Here is an 18,482-nt window from a genome sequence, read left to right on the forward strand (position 1 = left end):
ATAGTCTCCTTGGTTTATTGTTTGATGCAGGGAAACTCCTCTTAGTGTTAGGGATAGGAAGGTTTTCCACATTGCTTTAAAATAAAAGTCTATAGCCGCAACCATATCCCTTGTGTCTGATTCTCCTTACTCCACACCCTTACAATACCCAGTCCAAGGAACAGCGTAGTCATTGAAAACTCCAAGAGGGCTGGTCAAGGGCTGGTCAAGAGCAGGTAAGATCTAGAGGGCGAAAAGATCCCCGAAAATGGATATTGAATCAAGGAAGACAGGTAGCCCTAATTATGTAACTTAAAATACATGATTGGGCTACAGTTGCACTAGTTTTAACTAATGTGTGAGTGTTACATGGTTATCCACAATCACTGTTAGTCTGGTGGGAGGTGGATTGGAGTTTTATCATAAGGATACGATACACATTCAAGTGGCAAAGTAGACTCTGGGCCCTTTCCAATTTATTTTACCTTATTTGGTGAGGGGGGATAGCTCAGGGGCAACGTGTTTATATTGGAAGCAAGACTACACAGCGCAACACAGGTTCAAATTCTGATCCCGCATCTGGTATTAAGCGCGTTCTAAAAGAACAATTATAATTACTTGTCTTTGTAATCATTAGCTGACAAATCACAAATTATTTTCGTTTCACGGTTTGGATTGATTTTGCCTCAAAAGGTTGTTACACGCAGGGACCAGTTGACTTAGGAGTTTGCGGTCAGGGGCTGGATCTGGCTACATTGCCACAGCAAGCAGGAGGTGGTATGCTTGCAGATTTCTTTTCATGTTTTGGGGGCATGGTTTGGTAAGAGTAGAGGGGGTGGGGGGTTTCAACTATTTTTGTACTTGCCGATAGGAAGGCACAATCGATTTGCACCAGAGGACTCCATTCGCTTTTGGGTTTCCTTTCACATACACAAGCATGACAAGCGCAAATATGCAATTTTGACGTCGTCCTTCACTCCAATCAGATCATGGCCGGGGTATCAATAATATCTTTAAAAGAACAGGGACAAACTCTCCAACGAAGCATCCTATCCCGCTTACCATCAACTGGGGCCTGAATCACAATGATGTAAGAGACCCACCACTGCCGTTGGGTTGAGCATTGCCTGCTCTGTAGATATTTTCACTCGCCCTTTTGCTGGCTAAGGCAAGAAGAAACATGAGGTTGCCATACTTGTTGTCCAGGGATGTCCCATTCAGCAAGCAACACATTCTCAGAGATCCAGGAAGCAGATTTTTAATGGTTAAGGGACTCCTCTTTGAATATCGTCACCCTAATTTTCCTCTATGCTCCCAATGAAAATGGGGTCTTAAGAGCTACTTCCCAGAATTGCTACATTTAAATCTGGGCATCTACTAGCAGGGGAGTTTAATATATTGGATAATAAGTTCCTTGCCCATACCCACAATGCTTTCCAGAAGGAGATTGTGCTGGCAAGGTTCTTAAGGGATTTGGGTCTGAATGCAATATTGTGATTTCGGCATCTAGGGGAAACAGACGACACATTCTACTCCCATGTTGATAGGTCATCCATGAATTGACTTCATTTTAATGTAGGCAACCTAGATTCCCTGCCTATCTGAAGCAGATACTGGGCTCGGGCCCTTTCTGATCACTCCACAGTTTTAGCAGTCCTGCTGGTGGATCGTAGAGATCGAAAGCACCATGGCACCTAAGAAACAGTCTACTCAGGGATCTGGTTATCAAGAAACAAATCTGAGACCATAGTTCTCTACTTTGCTGAGAATTGGGCATCAGGGATGGCTTTAAATAATGTATGATAAACCTTTAAAACAGTACTAAGGGTATGAATGAATTAGTCAGGCTGCAGTGTTTGTTAGAGTAAGGGAGAAGAGAAGGATCCAGCTGGAAAAGGAGGTTTATTTATGGGACGAGAATCACAGTCAAAAGGGGCGTGCTTCGGTCTATGAGGAAATTGTGGATAGCAATAGCAAAGGTCTGTAGAGAGGTAAGCGGAAATCGCCGAGAGATAAGTCCTGCAAGACAGAACATGAACCCCTGACTCTGCTAGGGAGGATACGAAGGACAGCACCGTGTCAATCGTTGCCAACCTCGGGTCCAATTCTTTCTTCAAACACCAATGACAGAATATGAGCCATTTACTCTTGTATTGGGATCTGGCCGAGGGTTTCCTGGCTGCCTGGATAATGTGCATGTTATCCGCAGACAAACCCAAATGCTCTAGAGACGTGAACTCAGGCTCCATGCCGCCAAGTTGAGCGATTGTGGGTAGGGGTGCCACATCTGCTGTTCCCCTTGGTGAAGAAGATCGGGAGTTACTGGTAACCTGATCGGCGGACACACCAACAGGTGTTGAAGTTCTGAGAACCAAAACCTGGCTGGCCACCACAGAGCTATCAGTAGAAGAGAACAGTTGACAGAGCTCTTCAACTTCCAAATTGCTCGATGAACTAGGGGAAGAGGCAGGAAGGCGTAAGCTCTCATGTTGTGCCATGGGATCTCGAGTGTGTCCCCCAGAGAGGAGGCTCCCAGCCCCCCCTCTGGAGGCATACTGAGGAAGCTTCTTGTTTACCGCCGTGGCGAAGAGGTCCACCTCCGGTGTGTCCCAACGCGAGAAAATCCATGAGAAGATCTCCGCCTTCAACTCCCACTCGTAGCTGACCACTGTCCGCCGGCTGAGGGCATCCGCAGTGACATTCAGCTGGCCCGGGATGTGCACCGCAAGCAGCCAGACACCATGAAGCATGGCCCACTCCCATATCTGGATGGACAGATCAACCAAAGGTGCCCACACCGCAGGCAACGAAACATTGTGCGGAAGGCGCATCCGGGCGTTCCGGTCATAAACTGACCAATAAGGATGCGCACAAGGCCCAGAACCCAGGCCGATGGTGCAGTTGTAGGGGTAGCATTCAAAATGGCCACTGCGGTCGTGGCGGGAACGGGCGCCATTTTGTCATCACCTGAGGGGAACTGCGGCACGTGAGGAAGTGAGGCAGGGGTCCCCATCGATGGGTCAGGGGTCTTAACTTTAGCCTATATCAACCGCCAAATTAGCCTTCTCAGGAAGGACCTCGGCGCTGCCGGTAAAAGAAGAATTTTCCTTCTTTGCCCCCTCAACAGATCTGGTGCCGCCGCAAGAGCAGGAACGGTGAGAAACAACCTTCACCGATAAGGCCTTGCCAGACCCTCAGAAATATTGTTAGTTTTAGCCTCTGTACGAGGGATCTCGGACCCAGGTCCGGTAACAGCCTTATTCGCGCGGGCCTCGAACATCTGTTCGGTAACACCAAGCCCCGCCAAGGCCTCGGGGTGCATCCCGGCATAAGAGCCAGTCATCCAAATACGGATACCCATGGATACCCTGGAGACGAAGATAGGCCGCAATCACTGACATAACCTTCGTGAAGACACGTGGCGCCGAGCTGAGGCCAAAAGGAAGCACCCGAAACTGGAAGTGCTCCTCTCCCAAAGAGAAGCGGAGGTATCTCCTGTGTGGATTCCAAATCAGGATATGCATGTACGCATCCTGAAGATCCACCACGCTGAGCCAATCGCCCATTTGCAAAGAGGAGCGAATCTGGCCGTGCGTGATCATCTTCTCTTGAGATAGGAAAATATTGAACTGGGAAAGGTCTAGGATGGTGCGCAGGCCAGCCAGGTTGGGTTTGGTCACCGTAAACAGCCGGGAGTAAAAGCCCTCCCCTCGCTTCCCAAGGGGAACGGGTTCCACAGCTCTGAGGTGCAGAAGTTTCTGAACCTCGGCCTTGAGGGAGGGTGAGCCCGACAGCTGAAAAGGAGGGTTGAGAGGTGGGGTGGGGGTAAAGGTAAGCGGAAGCCCGCTCGAGCGACTGTCAAGACCCATCTGTCTTCTGTGATGGCCTGCCACGCCTCCCAATGAGACGCAATGCGTCCTCCCACCGGGGTCTCGTGCGAGCGCGGAAAACCCTCATTTGGCAGGCTTATCGGTGGCGGTGCACCTGAACCTGATGAGGAGGCTGAGGAGCGGGAGAAATACCGCATACGCTGTTGTCTACGGCGGTTATTCCCCGCAGGAGTATCCACTCTGCGAGATTTGCGGTTGAGGAAGCCCCTAAAACCAGAGGAAGGTCGACCTTGCAACAATGGCCTTTGAGCCTTGAAGGGAGCTTTAACCAGAACAGACAATGATTTAGCCGCCTGAGTGCTCTCTTTGGTTTTGGTGAGCTCTACATCAGTAGAAGAGTGAAAAAGCTCCTTACCATCAAATGGAAGGTCCAGAACCTTGTCCTGCACCTCCTTTGAGAAATTAGTGGCATGCAGCCACACTTGCCACGAGGTATCAACCCCAAGCATCAGACCCCGAGCCGAGGTGTCTACGTGATGAGCCGCAGCCTCCAGGAGATCCTGGGCCAAGACCCTGGCATCGGAAAGGCCTCTTCTGAAATCCTCCAATTTCTCGACCGGAATGTGCTCCTCAAACTCCGACAGACCTCTCCACATCCGCATGTTAGCTCCCGCCAAAATCAATTCTGTATTGGCCTGCCTGAGCTGTAAGGCTGAATTGGCAAAGATTTTCCTCCCTAGGGAGTCCAAGAGCTTGTCCTCCTTTCCCAAGACCTGAGTAGCCGTCGCTGAGGAGGATGCTGCAGGTCTGGATTAAAACGTAGCCGCAGCCACCACTGTGGAGGAGGGAGGCGGACAAGACGACAAGGCCACTTCTTCCGAAGAATGCAGCCTGTACCTCGCGTCAATCTTTTTATTGACAAAAAGTCCCGAGTGTGGCTTTTCCAAAACTCTACGGACCTCGGCCAGAACGTCATTCTGCAAGAACAAGCCAGTACGCGCCAAAGGAGAGAAGGTGAACGCCCCAGAAAGCACGCCCTCCTGCGGAGCAGGTGCCTCGGGCACCAGAATATCTAAGAAACTCATCATGTCCAGCACCCGGTCATGGAAAGCTCTGATAGAGCGGGAAAGTCATCTGACAGGTCAGGATCCTGCTGAGCCGTGTCAGGCACTGCCTTGTCCACTGGGGACAATGGTGGCACAGGCAGAAGTGCAGGGGGAGGCACCACAGGCAAGCGAGGTGCCGGCGGGACCACTGTCGGAACGGGTGGAGCCGGAGGCGCGGGTGGACATATCTCCTTGAAAAGCCCTTTGAAATATTCCCTCATGGGGTTGGTGCGCATAAGCGCTTGAAATTTACCGAAAAAAGCGTCCTCAGGAGATTGTTTTGGAACCTGAGGAGGCCTCTCATGAGGTGGACAAATCCATGGACGTAACGGAGAAGGGTGCCACACCCGCCCCTCCACCGACAAATCCACATAAATCAAGGGAGCCGCCCCCGCGGGCAATGAAACATTGTGCGGAAGAGGCATCCGGGCGTTCCAATCATAAACCGGCCGGTAAGGATGCGCACAAGGGACCTTAGGTTCACCCGAAGGAACGAACCCTACACCAGGGGCCGATGGCGTAGTTGTAGGGGTAGTACCTAAAATGGCCGCCGTGGTCGTGGCGGGAACAGCCGCCATTTTGTCCTCATCTGAGGGGAACTGCGGCACGTGAGGAAGTGAGGCAGGGGTCCCGGTCGATGGGTCAGGGGTCTTAATTTTAGACTTGACGTAAGGAACCTCGGCAGAGCCGGTACTATGAGGCCTGGAATGTTTCTGCGACATACCAACCGCCAACTGAGCCTTCGAAGGAAGGGCCTCGGCACTGCCGGTAAAAGAATAACCTTGCTTCTTTGCCCCCTCAACAGATCTGGTGTCACCACAAGAGCTGGAACGGTGCGCTGTCACCGACATGGACTTGCCCGGCCCCTCAGAACTGTTGGTATCCTTAGCCTCTGTACGAGGGACCTCGGACCTAGGCCCGGTAGAAGCCTTATCGGCACGGGCCTCGAACATCCGTTCGGTAACCTCAAGCCCAGCCAAGACCTCGGGGTGCACCCCGGTTTTCTTTATGAGGGAAGCCGAAAGAGCGGCCTCAGAGCAAGCTCCGGCACCCCACGACTCAGTAGAACTGGGTCTACAAACAGCCCCCACAGGAGGGGCCTCGGAGAGTACTCCGGTGGACACAGGCCCCTTACGGAGACCCTCGGAGAAAACTCTGGTAGAATTATTGGGCCCAACAGGCACCTCAGGGCGAACCCCAGTAACAGAGCGATCAACGCCCCTCCTGGCTCGAGAGGAACCTGGAAAGATATCCCCCGGCCGGGGTGCTCTGAAAAGTAATCAACTTACCGGGCGTTTTTTCTTCTTGTCGAACGCCTGAAAATGCAAAGGAGGAGTCCGTCCGAACACCTCCTCCCACCGCTCCAACCGACGTTGAAGTGCCCGGACCGAAAGGGAGTCACAGTAAAAACAGGAGTCCCAACGGTGTTCCGGACCCAAACACTCTAAACAAAGAGGATGGGGATCCGCCCTCGCGAAGCGACGGTGACACGATGAACAGTCTGGAAAATCTAGTTTAAAAGACATAGACAGAATAGTAAACGAAAGCTAGCGAGAGCCAGAGAGGGGAAAAGGGGAAGAAAGTCTTCCGAGGATGCAAGTGCGTCCGCCCTGATCGTGCGGAGAAAAGGACTGATGGGCGATGCGGAGCCAAGGTGGGCAGGGTTACGGCCGCGTGCCGGGCCCCGCGCAGGAAAGAGAGGAGGGACACATTTTTAAAAAAAATTTGGATGCTTTTTACAAAGTGCTCCGGTCCCGTCCCACAGGACGAAGAGATGTCCCATAAGGACATCTCTCCCATAAGTATGGAGGAAAGGGGACGGGACGCAGGAGTATGCCCCTTTCATAGATTATTATTCTGCAAATGTGGTGAACATCCTTGCTAAAACAATTATGCGTAGGCAATAAAGCTTAAAAAGATACTATATGGTGTAGACGTTTATTTTTATGCCAATTTGATGAAGACCTTGTTTTACTTGTATATGCATAGGTTTTAAATGACAAACATGCCGGTTTTCAACCTGGGTCTTGGTGGTGCTCATACATCTGTCACTTCTGCCTGTTTAATCTACAATGATTTAAAAAGTTGTTGAATGAAAATGTTTTACAGTTGCACATGGAAGGTGGTACAATTTGTAGGCATGACAAACATAGGAGAGGTGGGGCTCATTTGGTGAAGGGCATGGGATGGAAGGTATACGATGGGATGGGGCAGCAAAATGATCTTTGGCCTAGGGCAGCAAGATTAATTGCACCAATGAAAGACCAGTCATTTCTTTTGTCTTTGTGGAGTTTAAGATGAGTCATTAGAAGATAGGGGCATGGTCTGAGAGGGACATTTGCCCTATGTGTGACCATTTGTGTGGGACCTAGCAAGGAAGAGCATATGAAGGCGTAGTCTTATCAGAGAATAAGACAGATGAGAAAAAGTTATAATTTTTTTTGTTAGGGTGCATCTCCGTCCAAACCTCTATTAGTACCATATCTGTTAGCTTCCTTTTATTACTTTTTGAGGTAGCCCTTGATCTCAATTGGGAGTGAGAGGATCCGTCAGGTTTCGGATCACATGCCAGCTTAAAGTCTCCACATAGGACTATTTCACCTTCTGCAAAGGTTACTAAACAATCTAGCACATTGGAGAGGAAGGAGTCCTGGGGGCATAAGATATCTGTGAGGGTAATCCTCATACATTCAAAAATCCTTTGATAAATAGTGCGACGATTTCAAGGAGGTAGTCAACTCTCCGCAAGGGAGAGCCACCTTCTTTGGGACTAGGGAGTTGAGCCTGCTACGCATGACATGCCCTAGGGGAAAGGGTAAGCAAAATCCCTCTGGAGATGAACCCTCCCCCAACCCCATCCTTTGGAAACAGGAACCCCCTCCCCCAAGAAGGGCCCAAGACAAGCCCCCCACCCCCAAACTCCAATACCTTTATGGGTGTGTGGGAGCTAGGATGTATGCAATGGCTGACACGGTTTCTGGCTCACACCATCCATAGTACTCTTGGGAGGGTGCTCAGCAGCGAATGGAGAAGCCTCCTGGAGGAGTGTCACTGAAGCAACCAATTAGAATACCGGATCCGCGAAGACCGGGCCGTTCAAGCGAGCCGAGGCACCAAGGAGGGTGGGGCTGTCAGAGAAAGGAGAACACCAGATGCAGTTTTCTGGCATGCGGTCTGCACCACATGAGTGCAGCACAACTCAGCGGGCAAGTAACCAGGAGTCTGGCTTGAAGAAGCATATGAGCAGGAAGTGCCTCAGGACACCGAGACGAAGGCCAGGGGAGAAGCCGCAGAAGATTCCCTGCCAGTAGCAAGTTGATGGAGAGGAGAGGCACCAGCTGCCAACACAGAGTCCAGTTGATGAATCGCATAAGTGGCTGCGCGTGGAGCGGAGCGCCTGGCAGACTCTGCCCTCCTTAGGAGTCCCGTATCTCAGAAGCAGGTAAGCAGTGGCTCCATGAGTCCGGGAGGCAGGTAGCAATGCAAGGAAAGGGGTGAAAGAACACAGAGTAGCGAGAGAGGAAGAGACCATCCCCGCAGCAGGGAGAGAGCAGAGCAACCCCACAGAGGAAAAGAGTGTCCCTGGATCAGTAAGAGAGTAGAGCAACCACAGAATGGGGAAGAGAGCAAAAATTGTTTCCCGGAGCAGGGAGAGCACTGAAACCCAGTGTGGGGAAGAGTGAAAAGGAGAAGAGCCCCAGATTGGGGAATAAGAAAGCCGCCAACCCGACAGTGGAGAAGGAAGAGACTGGGAGAACCCGAAACTGTGAGAGCAGGATAGACATCAGTCTTCTCTAAGGGAGAAAGACAGACTTCGAATTGCAAGATACATGTAAAGGGACCTGGCTGGAGCAGAGTACTACAATCCAGTAGTAGACAAACTGTATGAACTGGTACTGTGACCATAAGCCAGGGAATATGGTAAAGAGATTCGGGGGGCGGGAGTCAGAAGCCATCCCTTTCATTGGGAAAAATACATCTTGGTTGATTTGTGGTTCTCCTTTCGGTGAGGAGGAAAAAACTAGGTTACAGTAGGATTCTGGACAGAGGACTTCGTTTATGTTTGGACCTGTTGACATCCTGCAAAGCACCCTTTTTACTTTATTTCTGTCTAGAATAGGACAGAGTCATTAGATTTCAGTCGCTCAATGTTGAGATCGCCACGGCTACAGCCACCAGCACCAGGCTTGCATCGAAAGAACAAGTTACTTACCTTATCTTGTAACCTTCTTTCGATGGGATGTTCCTCCGACGTATTCCACATCTATGACAGGTAATGACCACAGCTGTGCTGCTTCAGAAAATTTCAGCAGAGGGCGTCCTGCGTCAATGACATCAATCCGTTGTCCCTCGAGGGCCTCCGTCGAGGGTCGACGTCACCAGATGTTATATATAGGACATACAGCGCCCGTAGCCTCAGTTGTAGTTTTTTCCCAAAACGTGTGGCACCAATCTCCTGCCAGTATGACTGCAGAAAACCTTGTGGAAAGGTAAGCTGCAATCGCATAAGAAATTCTGTAGAGGGGGCAGGCTGGGAGGGTTCAATGTGGAATACGTCGGAGGAACATCCCATCGAAAGAACGTTACCAGATAAGGTAAGTAACTTGTTCTTCGAGGGGATTGTGTCCTCCGACGTATTCCACATCTATGACAGACTCCCAAAGCAGTACAAACTTATGGAGGTGGGAAAGAATAACGAATTTAGAATTTTAGAATGCCCAATCAAATGGCTGAATAGAGGACTGCCTTACCAAAGGCCAAATCCTGCCCATGGATGGAGTCCAAGGAATAAGGTCTCACAAAAGTATGGACAGAGGCCCATGTGGCTGCTTCGCAAATGTTGCGAATAGGAACAACCCTCTGTAGAGCAGTGGAGGCAGCCACACCCCTAGTAGAGTGAGCACGTAAGCCTACTGGAGGGTCCTTTCCCACCAAACGGTAACACTCAAGAGATCGTCAAAATGATCCATCTGGACAAGGTCTTTGGAAACAGCCTGACCCAAGTGCCTTCCAGCATAACCAACAAAGAGCTGATCATCCACTCTGAAACAGGACATCCGTGAGAGATAGAAACGCAAAGCTCTCCTAGGGTCCAACCTATGGAGCCTCTCCTCTACCTTGCCAGGATGTGGAGGAGGATATAACGGCGGAAGAATCGCCTTCTGGCTCAAATGGAATTCCGACACAACCTTCGGAAGAAAAGAAGGCCGTACCCACAGGACAACCCTGTCCTTATGGAAAACAGTAAGGGTGGCTTGGCGGAAAGTGCCTGCAACTCACTCGCTCTGCGAGCGGAAGTAACCGCAACCAAAAACACAGTTTTAAAGAACCACAGTCGTAACGGACAAGAATGTAAGGGCTCAAACTAAGCTCCCATTAGGAACTTTAAAACCAAATTCAAATCCCATCCCTGGAAAGGCGACGGTGGAAACACATTAATTAGCCCTTTTAGAAACTGAGAAATCAAAAGGCATCTTAAAATAAGAACATTCCTCAGACGAGCGCTTAAATATTGACAGCGTCGCCAGGTAACTCTTAATGGTACCCACTTGCAGGCCCTTGTGGGCTAAGGAAAGCAAAAAAAACAACCAAAGGAATGGAACATTGAAAAGGATCCACATTCTGTACCCTGCATCAGTCACAGAACTTTCTCCAACGGCAACGGTACAGGGATTTCGTTGCAGGCCTTCTGGCCAAAAGCAACACCTCCATCACGTCTTTGGGGGGGGCGGTCCCAATCCTTATACATCAACCTTTCAGATACCAAGCATGAAGGCTGAGAGACTTGACCTCTGGATGGAGAATGCGACCCTCCTCCCGTGAGAGCAGATCGCCTCGATAGGGAAGACGGTGTGGAGGGCAGATGGACATGTCTAGAAGGTCCGGGTACCACGCTCTCCTGGCCCATGCCGGAGCAATGAGGATCATTCGGGAACCGAACCTCCGTAACCTCCCGTAACACTTGCGGAATGACGGGGACTGGAGGAAACGCATACAGCAGTGGGAAGGACCACTCCACTACGAACGTGTCCCCTAAGGCTCCTCTTGGAGGAAATTCCTGCAAGCAGAATCTCTCGCACTTCCGGTTGACACTGGTGGCGAAGAGATCCACTTGTGGGGTTCCCCAAAGGGCGAAGATCTCCAAAAGAACTTCCCGAGCCAGCTCTCACTCGTGAAACCGTGCTATGCCTGCTCAGAGCATACGCCGCCGCGTTTTCGTCTCTGGCCAGATGAACTTCAGAGATCAAAATTTCCTGCTGGATGGCCCAGAACCAGAGCTGCATCGCCTCCCTGCACAACGGGAGTTACCCTGCTCCCCGCCCCCTTTTTTGTTGAGGTAGTGCATGGCCACTGTATTGTCCATCATAATCGGGACATTCTTCCCCCGCACAGACAGCAGAAAAGCCTTCAGGGCTAGCCTGACGGCCCTCAGCTCTAACAAATTGATGTGGAGTCTGGACTCCGACACAGAACAACGACCGCTGGCTGTCAACTCGTTGGCCTGAGCTCCCCAACCCATAAGGGATGCGTCCGTCACGATCCTCGGGCGGAGGTCAATCCAACGGCAGGACCCGAAACAAAGTGCGAGTCGCCAACCACGAACCTTAGGTACTTCCTGTGCTTGGGATGAATCGCACATGAAAGTAAGCATCCTTGAGGTCGAGAGACACCAACCAATCCTGAAGTTGAAGGGCCTGGAGTACTTGAGAAAGAGTTACCATCTTGAACTTGTCCTTCCTGAGGAGCTTGTTCAACCAACGCAAGTCCATGATGGGTCTCAATCCCCCGTCCTTTTTCGGAATAAAAAAAACGGGAATACCATCCCTTGTTCCTCTCCGCTACAGGCACCAGTTCTATGGCGCCTTTCTCCAGCAGGGATAGGATTTCCTGCGCAAGGAGCGGACCCGGACGCTTCAAAGAGAGCTACCCCAGAGGATTGTCGTGAGGCCTCTGCCGGAAGGGAAGACAGTAGCCATGGGCTATGATCTCTAGAACCCACACATCTCAAGTAATGGCTCGCCATTCTTCAAGATGCTACGCAAGTCTGCCCCCAACCGACGAACCATCGGACATGGCCTCATGACTGAACGGACCCAGCAGTGCCTGAGGGCAAAGAGGCAACTTCCCGAGCCGCTTTGGCCCCTCGAGTACCTTGCTTTCCACCTCTGGTACTCCTATGGTGGCCCCTTTGACTGGCAGCTCCTCTCGATCTACCAAATGAAGATTATTACCAAAAGGAACCTCCCCTGCATTGCTGTCCCCTAGGACGAAAAGGCAGAGGTTGACATACTGCAGCGCTCAATGACTTCGCTGCAGCTTTGGAGGTCTGCAACCTCTCAAGGCTCTCGTCAGCCTTGCTGCCAAACAGATGAACACTATCAAAGGGCATGTTCAGAAGCCAGGATTACACATCAGGAGCAAACCCCGACTTCCACAACAACGCAAACCTGCGTATCACGGTGCTCGCAGTCTGCTGTGTCCAAACCCGACTGAACGGATTCGCACATCGCATCCTTGCCGTCTTGCACGAGGGCTAGAAAACCATCCCGTTCTTCCCCTTTGGGAATATGCTCAGCTGCCAGAGACGCACAATTCCCTAGAGTGTGAATGAATCTCGCCAAGGCACAGTGGCGTTGGCCGACTTCAATGCCATACCCCCAGATGAAAATACCTTCTTCGCCCAACCATCAAAGCGCTTATCGTCCCTATCAGGAGGGATGGTAGGGTACGCAGCCTGCGTCGAGGGAGCCGTAGCCGCCTGCACCTCCAAACTCTGCCGAGTAGGGTGCGTCGATAAGTAGAAGGGGTCACTACTGGCTGGGCGGTAGTTTTTCAGAAGCGACTTATTAACTGCCAGAAGACTCTCCGGAGCAGTCCAAGCTGCTGCCACCCTCCTTTGCAAAGCCATGTGAAACGGCAACACCTGGTCAGTGGGTGGACCTTGGTCCAGGATGTCCGTCAGATCATCCTGATCAAAATCAACAGGTGGAGCCAACCACACCAAGTATTCAGTCACCCTTGACATGAGACGCCTATAGGAGGATTCAGCATGCGTCCCAGGCTCAGGCCTGCCAAACTCCAACTCCGGAGAGGTGTCAAGACCACTGGGGTCATGCAAGGACTGCCGGAGTTCCTCCATCTGACTGTGCCCCGACAAAAGGTCATCAAGGACATCAGGAGGCACAGCCATCTCCTCATCAGACCCTTCCTCCACCTCTGAAATATACTCCAAAGGTTGGAACAAATCCAATCTGGGAGGAGGAACAGAGTAGGGCTCAAAAACAGGCCTCACTGACTTCCTCGAAGGTTCCACAACCCTCCGGGGCACCTCCGGCAAATCCTCCACAAACGGCATCGACAACTTCTTCGAGGGCGGAGCCCCGAGAGAGTCCCTCGACGGACACGGCGCCGATGGCATCGACCTCTTCTTCGAAGGCTTCACAGGTTTCGACGTTCTCGATGGCGTTGAGGACCGGGACCTGGACCTGGAACGGCTATGGCTATCTTCCTTTTCTGAGCGGGAACTCAACGGCTCCCGATGATCACGCCGACCTCCCGAGCCCGAAGGCATGTGAGTGGTGGACCGAGCCCGTTCCCTGCCGGCTTCTTTCGAATGCACGGACGGAACTGTGGCTTGCGACTCGAAAATCGCCATCATCTGCTGGCAGAATGCATCCAATTCGGCCGGCGACGAAGGCTTGGTGGGACAAGTCAACCGTCTGGCAGTGTCCTCCTCAGACGAGGAAGGTGACGGCACTTCCTAGAATGCATGGACGAGGCAGAGGAATGGCGGGAACCACTCTTAGACAGAGACCCCCTGGATTTTTGCCGACACGGAGAGTGGCCCCTCGAATCATCGGTCGAAAGCCCAGCGGACTTCGATTTATGGGGCTTAGGACACCCTACCTACCTTCAATTTCTTCTTACGTTCCCCCAAGGCCTTAGACGTCAGGGACTGGCAATCCTTGCAGTCGTCGGTGGCGTGGCTTTCGCCGAGGCACCAGAGGCAGATGTTGTGCGGGTCCATGATGGACATCTTCAAACCGCAGTCCCGACATTTTTTAAAGCCCGACTTCGGGGTAGTAGAATTAGATGAAGACATCTCTATCGAAGAGAAGAATCTACGTGCCGAGATTCCGAAGCAAAGACGTTTGCGGAAAAAACGGAACTGAGGCTACCGGCCCCGTGCATCCTATATATAACATCCGGTGATGCCGACCCTCGACAGAGGCCCTCGAGGGACAACGTATCGACGTCATCGACTCAGGATGCCCTCTGCTGAAATTTTTTGAAGCAGCACAGCTGTGGTCATTACCTGTCATAGATGTGGAATACGTTGGAGGACACAATACCCACGAATGTGGGTTTATGTAAATTATAGCAAGTGACTGCTGAAAAAGAAAGTCTTTAAAGTGAGTTTTAAAAACATTGAAAGACTAATAATTACAAAGAAGCACAACTATAGGTGTTGTCTGCAAAGCACGATTTATACTAACAGGGAACAATTTCATTTCTAGTTACGGACAGAAATAGATAGTTATCACATGCCTTATAAAATTATAAATCAGACCCAGTTGTCACGCCGCAGGGAAACTGGCGGCTTTGGAAGAAGTAGAAGCTGCGCCCGCCCTAGCGGGTTCCATCACGTATTGTCTTGAGCGTGCTGTGCAGGTCTAGTTGTCGTTGCAACGTTCCTGACCTCAGTATTTAAGCTTTTTCACTTCCGGGGTCAGGTGCGTTGTAACGTACAGTGTTTTCGTCCTGTCCCTGCGCCGCTGACATTTTTCCGTGTAGCAGCCTTTTCCCTTCCGTAGTCTTTGTTTCACTCCTTCTTCCCTTTCTTTCGCTCCGAACCTTCATCTGGTTTTTCTCCTCGCCTTCTTTTCCTCTCCTCCTTTGTCGTTTCCGTTCCCATCTAAACACCCTTCCTCCCTTCCGTCTTGAGCCTTTCCTTCTATTCTTTTTCCGTCTTTTCTAGTCTGCTCCCTGTAAGGGTTTCTCCACTCTTGTTCCTTAACCTCCCTCTTTTCTATCGGTGATATCCCGGAGTAACGACCTCAGCCTGTCTTGTGGATTGCCTCGTCCAGCCCTTTTCTGCTAAATCTGTACCAGAGTTACCTCCCGTTGATTCCCGTGTACCGACCTCTGCCTGCCATTTGGATTGCCTCGCTTAGTCCTCTTCGGTCTATTGTTCCGGAACTTTCATTGATCTGGTTCTTAACCGATTCTTCCTGGAATTTCTTCGATAACTGGACCGTGTTCATCCGATTCCTCTCCTTCTACTGCAGCCTCCGGAAGGTGTAACTAATACCTCACTACGCTTGAAGATCTTAATCTTCCGGGGTTTTTTGTGCCTTTGGCTTTTTCCCCATATAACTGCGCCCGAGGAGGGTTGCCACAGATCACCCAAAGGGTGTCACTGTGGCGTCCTACCTTGGTCGTCCCTATCTTCAAAAAAAAGGGGTGAAGGCTCGAACTAAGGACAATCCTACGCTAACTCAACGCCGGAGACTTCAAGGTGAGGAGGAAGGGGAGGAAGGGGAGTCTGGGGTATCACAGGAAGAAGAGGAGTTTACTGACCTTCCTGACACCAGTACCCAGCAATTAAAAATTAACACTTGTTCTTAGGTTGGGCCTAAACATAGTTCAAAGTGTGCAACCAGGTTTTATCTAATTTTAGTTAGTCAAAGTTCTCCCTAATAAAGCAATGGGCTCACTATGGTAGGTAGGGCTTTAGTCAAAAGTAGGTTTCCTGCAAAGGAAGGGGCAAGCTACCAATCCTGGTCGTCTAAGGGACTGCCGACAGGATTCCTACACCCAGGATTCACCTCCACCCAGGAAAAGCAAGAGAATCTGAAGGGGGAAGGACTTATGCCCTAGGTTGATGAATGGGGACCTCAAAACGGTTATGCTTACTAGCCACTCTAACAGTCAAGATGAACAAAAACCTTTAGGCAAGTCAAGGCAACTGCGAATAGCTACTAACTACTTTCACTGCACAATTTGATGTTGGGAGGGTTCAAAAGTCGCAGGTGAATTGGATTCTTCTTGGGATACTGTCAACCGGGTCCATTAGTTCCGGTCTCCATCAGCTGCAAACTGTTCCAAAGATCAGGCTAGACTGGCAGAAGGGTAAGCAAGGCCTCTGCTTCTCATCCCACGACATTGGAGGACCCACAGGATGCCAAGATAAGACAAGCATATGAGGGCACCCCTGCAGAGGGTCTGCATGCACAAGACAGAGGACCGCAGGATTCTGGGTCCAGCAAGGAATAGTCTGTGTACTGGGGGTGCCCCTACCTGGGAGGAATGCATCTACAAGCACACTGAACCACAAACCCAGGGATTAAACAAGATGGTCAGCTTTTTTTTAGCACTGCCGTCAACAAGCGGCTTCCATGTGGTTAAAAAAAGGTCCCCTTGCACTGGTAGCCTTAAGGACTCATCCATGCTCCCACCGCAAGATGAGTTAAGTAAGGGAGTGAGGATAGGAAGACATCACCCAAATAAGCAAATAAGGTAGAACGAACAAGTCAGAAGATATTTTGTGGGTCCCATTGTAATGCTTCAAAGAAGAAAAATGTTTTCTAACAGAGGTGTAATGTAAGTGACCCATAAAAAAGGGTGGTCGGCACAAGCTGCCTCAGTGCCAAGACCTTTGCTGCCAGGAGAACCTTTAATATCTAGAGCTCAGAACCCTGCACATTTAAACACTAAAGTGGCAGGACATCGATTCAGATCCTAGAATTGTAGGAGACTATTCTTCTTTGTCTATTTTACAGAGGGAGAGATTGAAGATTGGGAGATTAAAAAAAGGGATCCAGTCAACTGCAACTATCTGGAGAATGACCCCCCACCCCAGTGACAACAGCGTATGATGGAATGCAGGGTTCAAAATTGAGGGGAGCTGGGAGCTATTTAGGTCCTGCTTGTGGCCTAGACGAGCCTGGTTATCTTGACACTAACAGGAGCTACTTTTGGCTCCCCAAGTCAACGGATGCCAAACAACTTGTGAATAGGAATATGCATTTGGGATACTCTGTACAACATTTAAAGCATAAGTTGTCGTACATCATGGAACAAATTATAAGTTTGCATCTTATGTGGAAGTTAGATTTGCGAAACCCTTTGTACTAGCTCCTCCTTCCTGAGCGGTAGCTCCTGGTCACTAGCAAATGCTGGATGCCCAGGAACTGCTTTTAGCTCCTGATTATCCAACCTTCATTTCAATTCCTGGGGGTGAAACAGGGCACACTACCCATAAGGACCTTGGGTCTTGCATCACTTGGAAGGTGATGGCCCATGGCCCCTAGGGTCACCCCATCCTTCAACTAAGAGCTAGGCAGGATCTTCAGTGCACTGTGCAACAATGCTACAAGACAGTCTGTCCAATTTCACCCCTAAGCTACACAGTCCTGTGCATGCAGTACTTCTAGAATTCACTTGGCAGCTTCATTATAACAGATCTATGCACAGAATCTTTTGTAACTCACATAACCACATGTGAAGTAGCAGGGAAGCAGTCTTTAATTACAATATGTATAATTGGGGTCAGAAACGGCTCAAGAAGTATTCAGAGTCCCAGAGCCGGGTTAAGGGTGCATTTGATCTCTCAGAGCCCTAGGGTCATCCTCTAACTCTTGTAGAAAGCACCACTACTCCCAGTCCTGGCGTCCGTTTTCTACAGATTCATACATACTGCAGGTTTCACCCCACTGTCCAGGTGGTGGTTCGGAGCAAATGTCAGAACTTAAAGGCCAGTACCTTATGTAGCTGATGTTCCTCAGGGACTTCCTAAACTCTACCTACAAGATCCAGTGTTTAGTTATTACCCAATTCAGTCTCCTTCCGATCATATTTCTCTCCCTCTCACATCGTGATGTTTCACTCCTGCTACTCTCCCTCCCTTTGACTGCACCCACCTTCCCCATTCTTTATGTCTTCCTCTTCAGTCCCTCCAAGGTCTCAATCCTATTGCATGCCTCCGCCATTTGAGGTTACTTCTCCCTCCACCTCCACACTACTACTCCACACACCCCACCTTCTACTCAAACACTCTACCTTCTCTCACACAAGCACTCCCTACACACATCTCCTAAATGCACTTGCCACTCTTTCACGCACACATGCATGTCCAACTTGCAAACTTGCACTCACTAACCAATGCCTCACCGGCTCCAAATATTTCTGCCACAATTGTGGTGATGGGTATTACGCGTGCCATGGGGTATTTGGCTTGGGTTAGAGGGCTCCTAATGGCAAAGAGTATTGATGTACAGGAGTATGGATTGTGTCAGAAGGTGTAAATTGCAGCAAAGGGTATCAGTGTATATGGGTATGGATGGCAGAGGGTGTGGATTGTGGCAGAGGGTGCATATGGTGCATAGGCTGATGGATGGCAGAAAAAAAGGGAGCCAGTCACGAAGAGGTGGGACGAGGAAGCATGGACTGTGACGAGGAAGACAAAGTGGGTCTTCGAAGAGAGGGAGAGAGACTGTGACTAAGTACACGGAAGATGAAGAGTGTGCGATCAGTGAGTGTGTGTGAGTGTGTGCGCGTCAGTGTG

General features: G+C 50.4%; 1 protein-coding gene across 2 annotated transcripts in view; it reads right to left on the reverse strand.

Annotated features, from left to right (window-relative positions):
* AP2A2 (adaptor related protein complex 2 subunit alpha 2) overlaps nt 1-18,482 on the reverse strand; it is a 1,261,084-nt gene that overhangs the window by 780,975 nt on the left and 461,627 nt on the right. The gene's annotated exons all lie outside the window — the stretch shown is intronic.

Source organism: Ambystoma mexicanum, chromosome 11 (assembly GCF_040938575.1).
Source record: "Ambystoma mexicanum isolate Mex_15411 chromosome 11, UKY_AmexF1_1, whole genome shotgun sequence".
NCBI lineage: Eukaryota > Metazoa > Chordata > Amphibia > Caudata > Ambystomatidae > Ambystoma > Ambystoma mexicanum.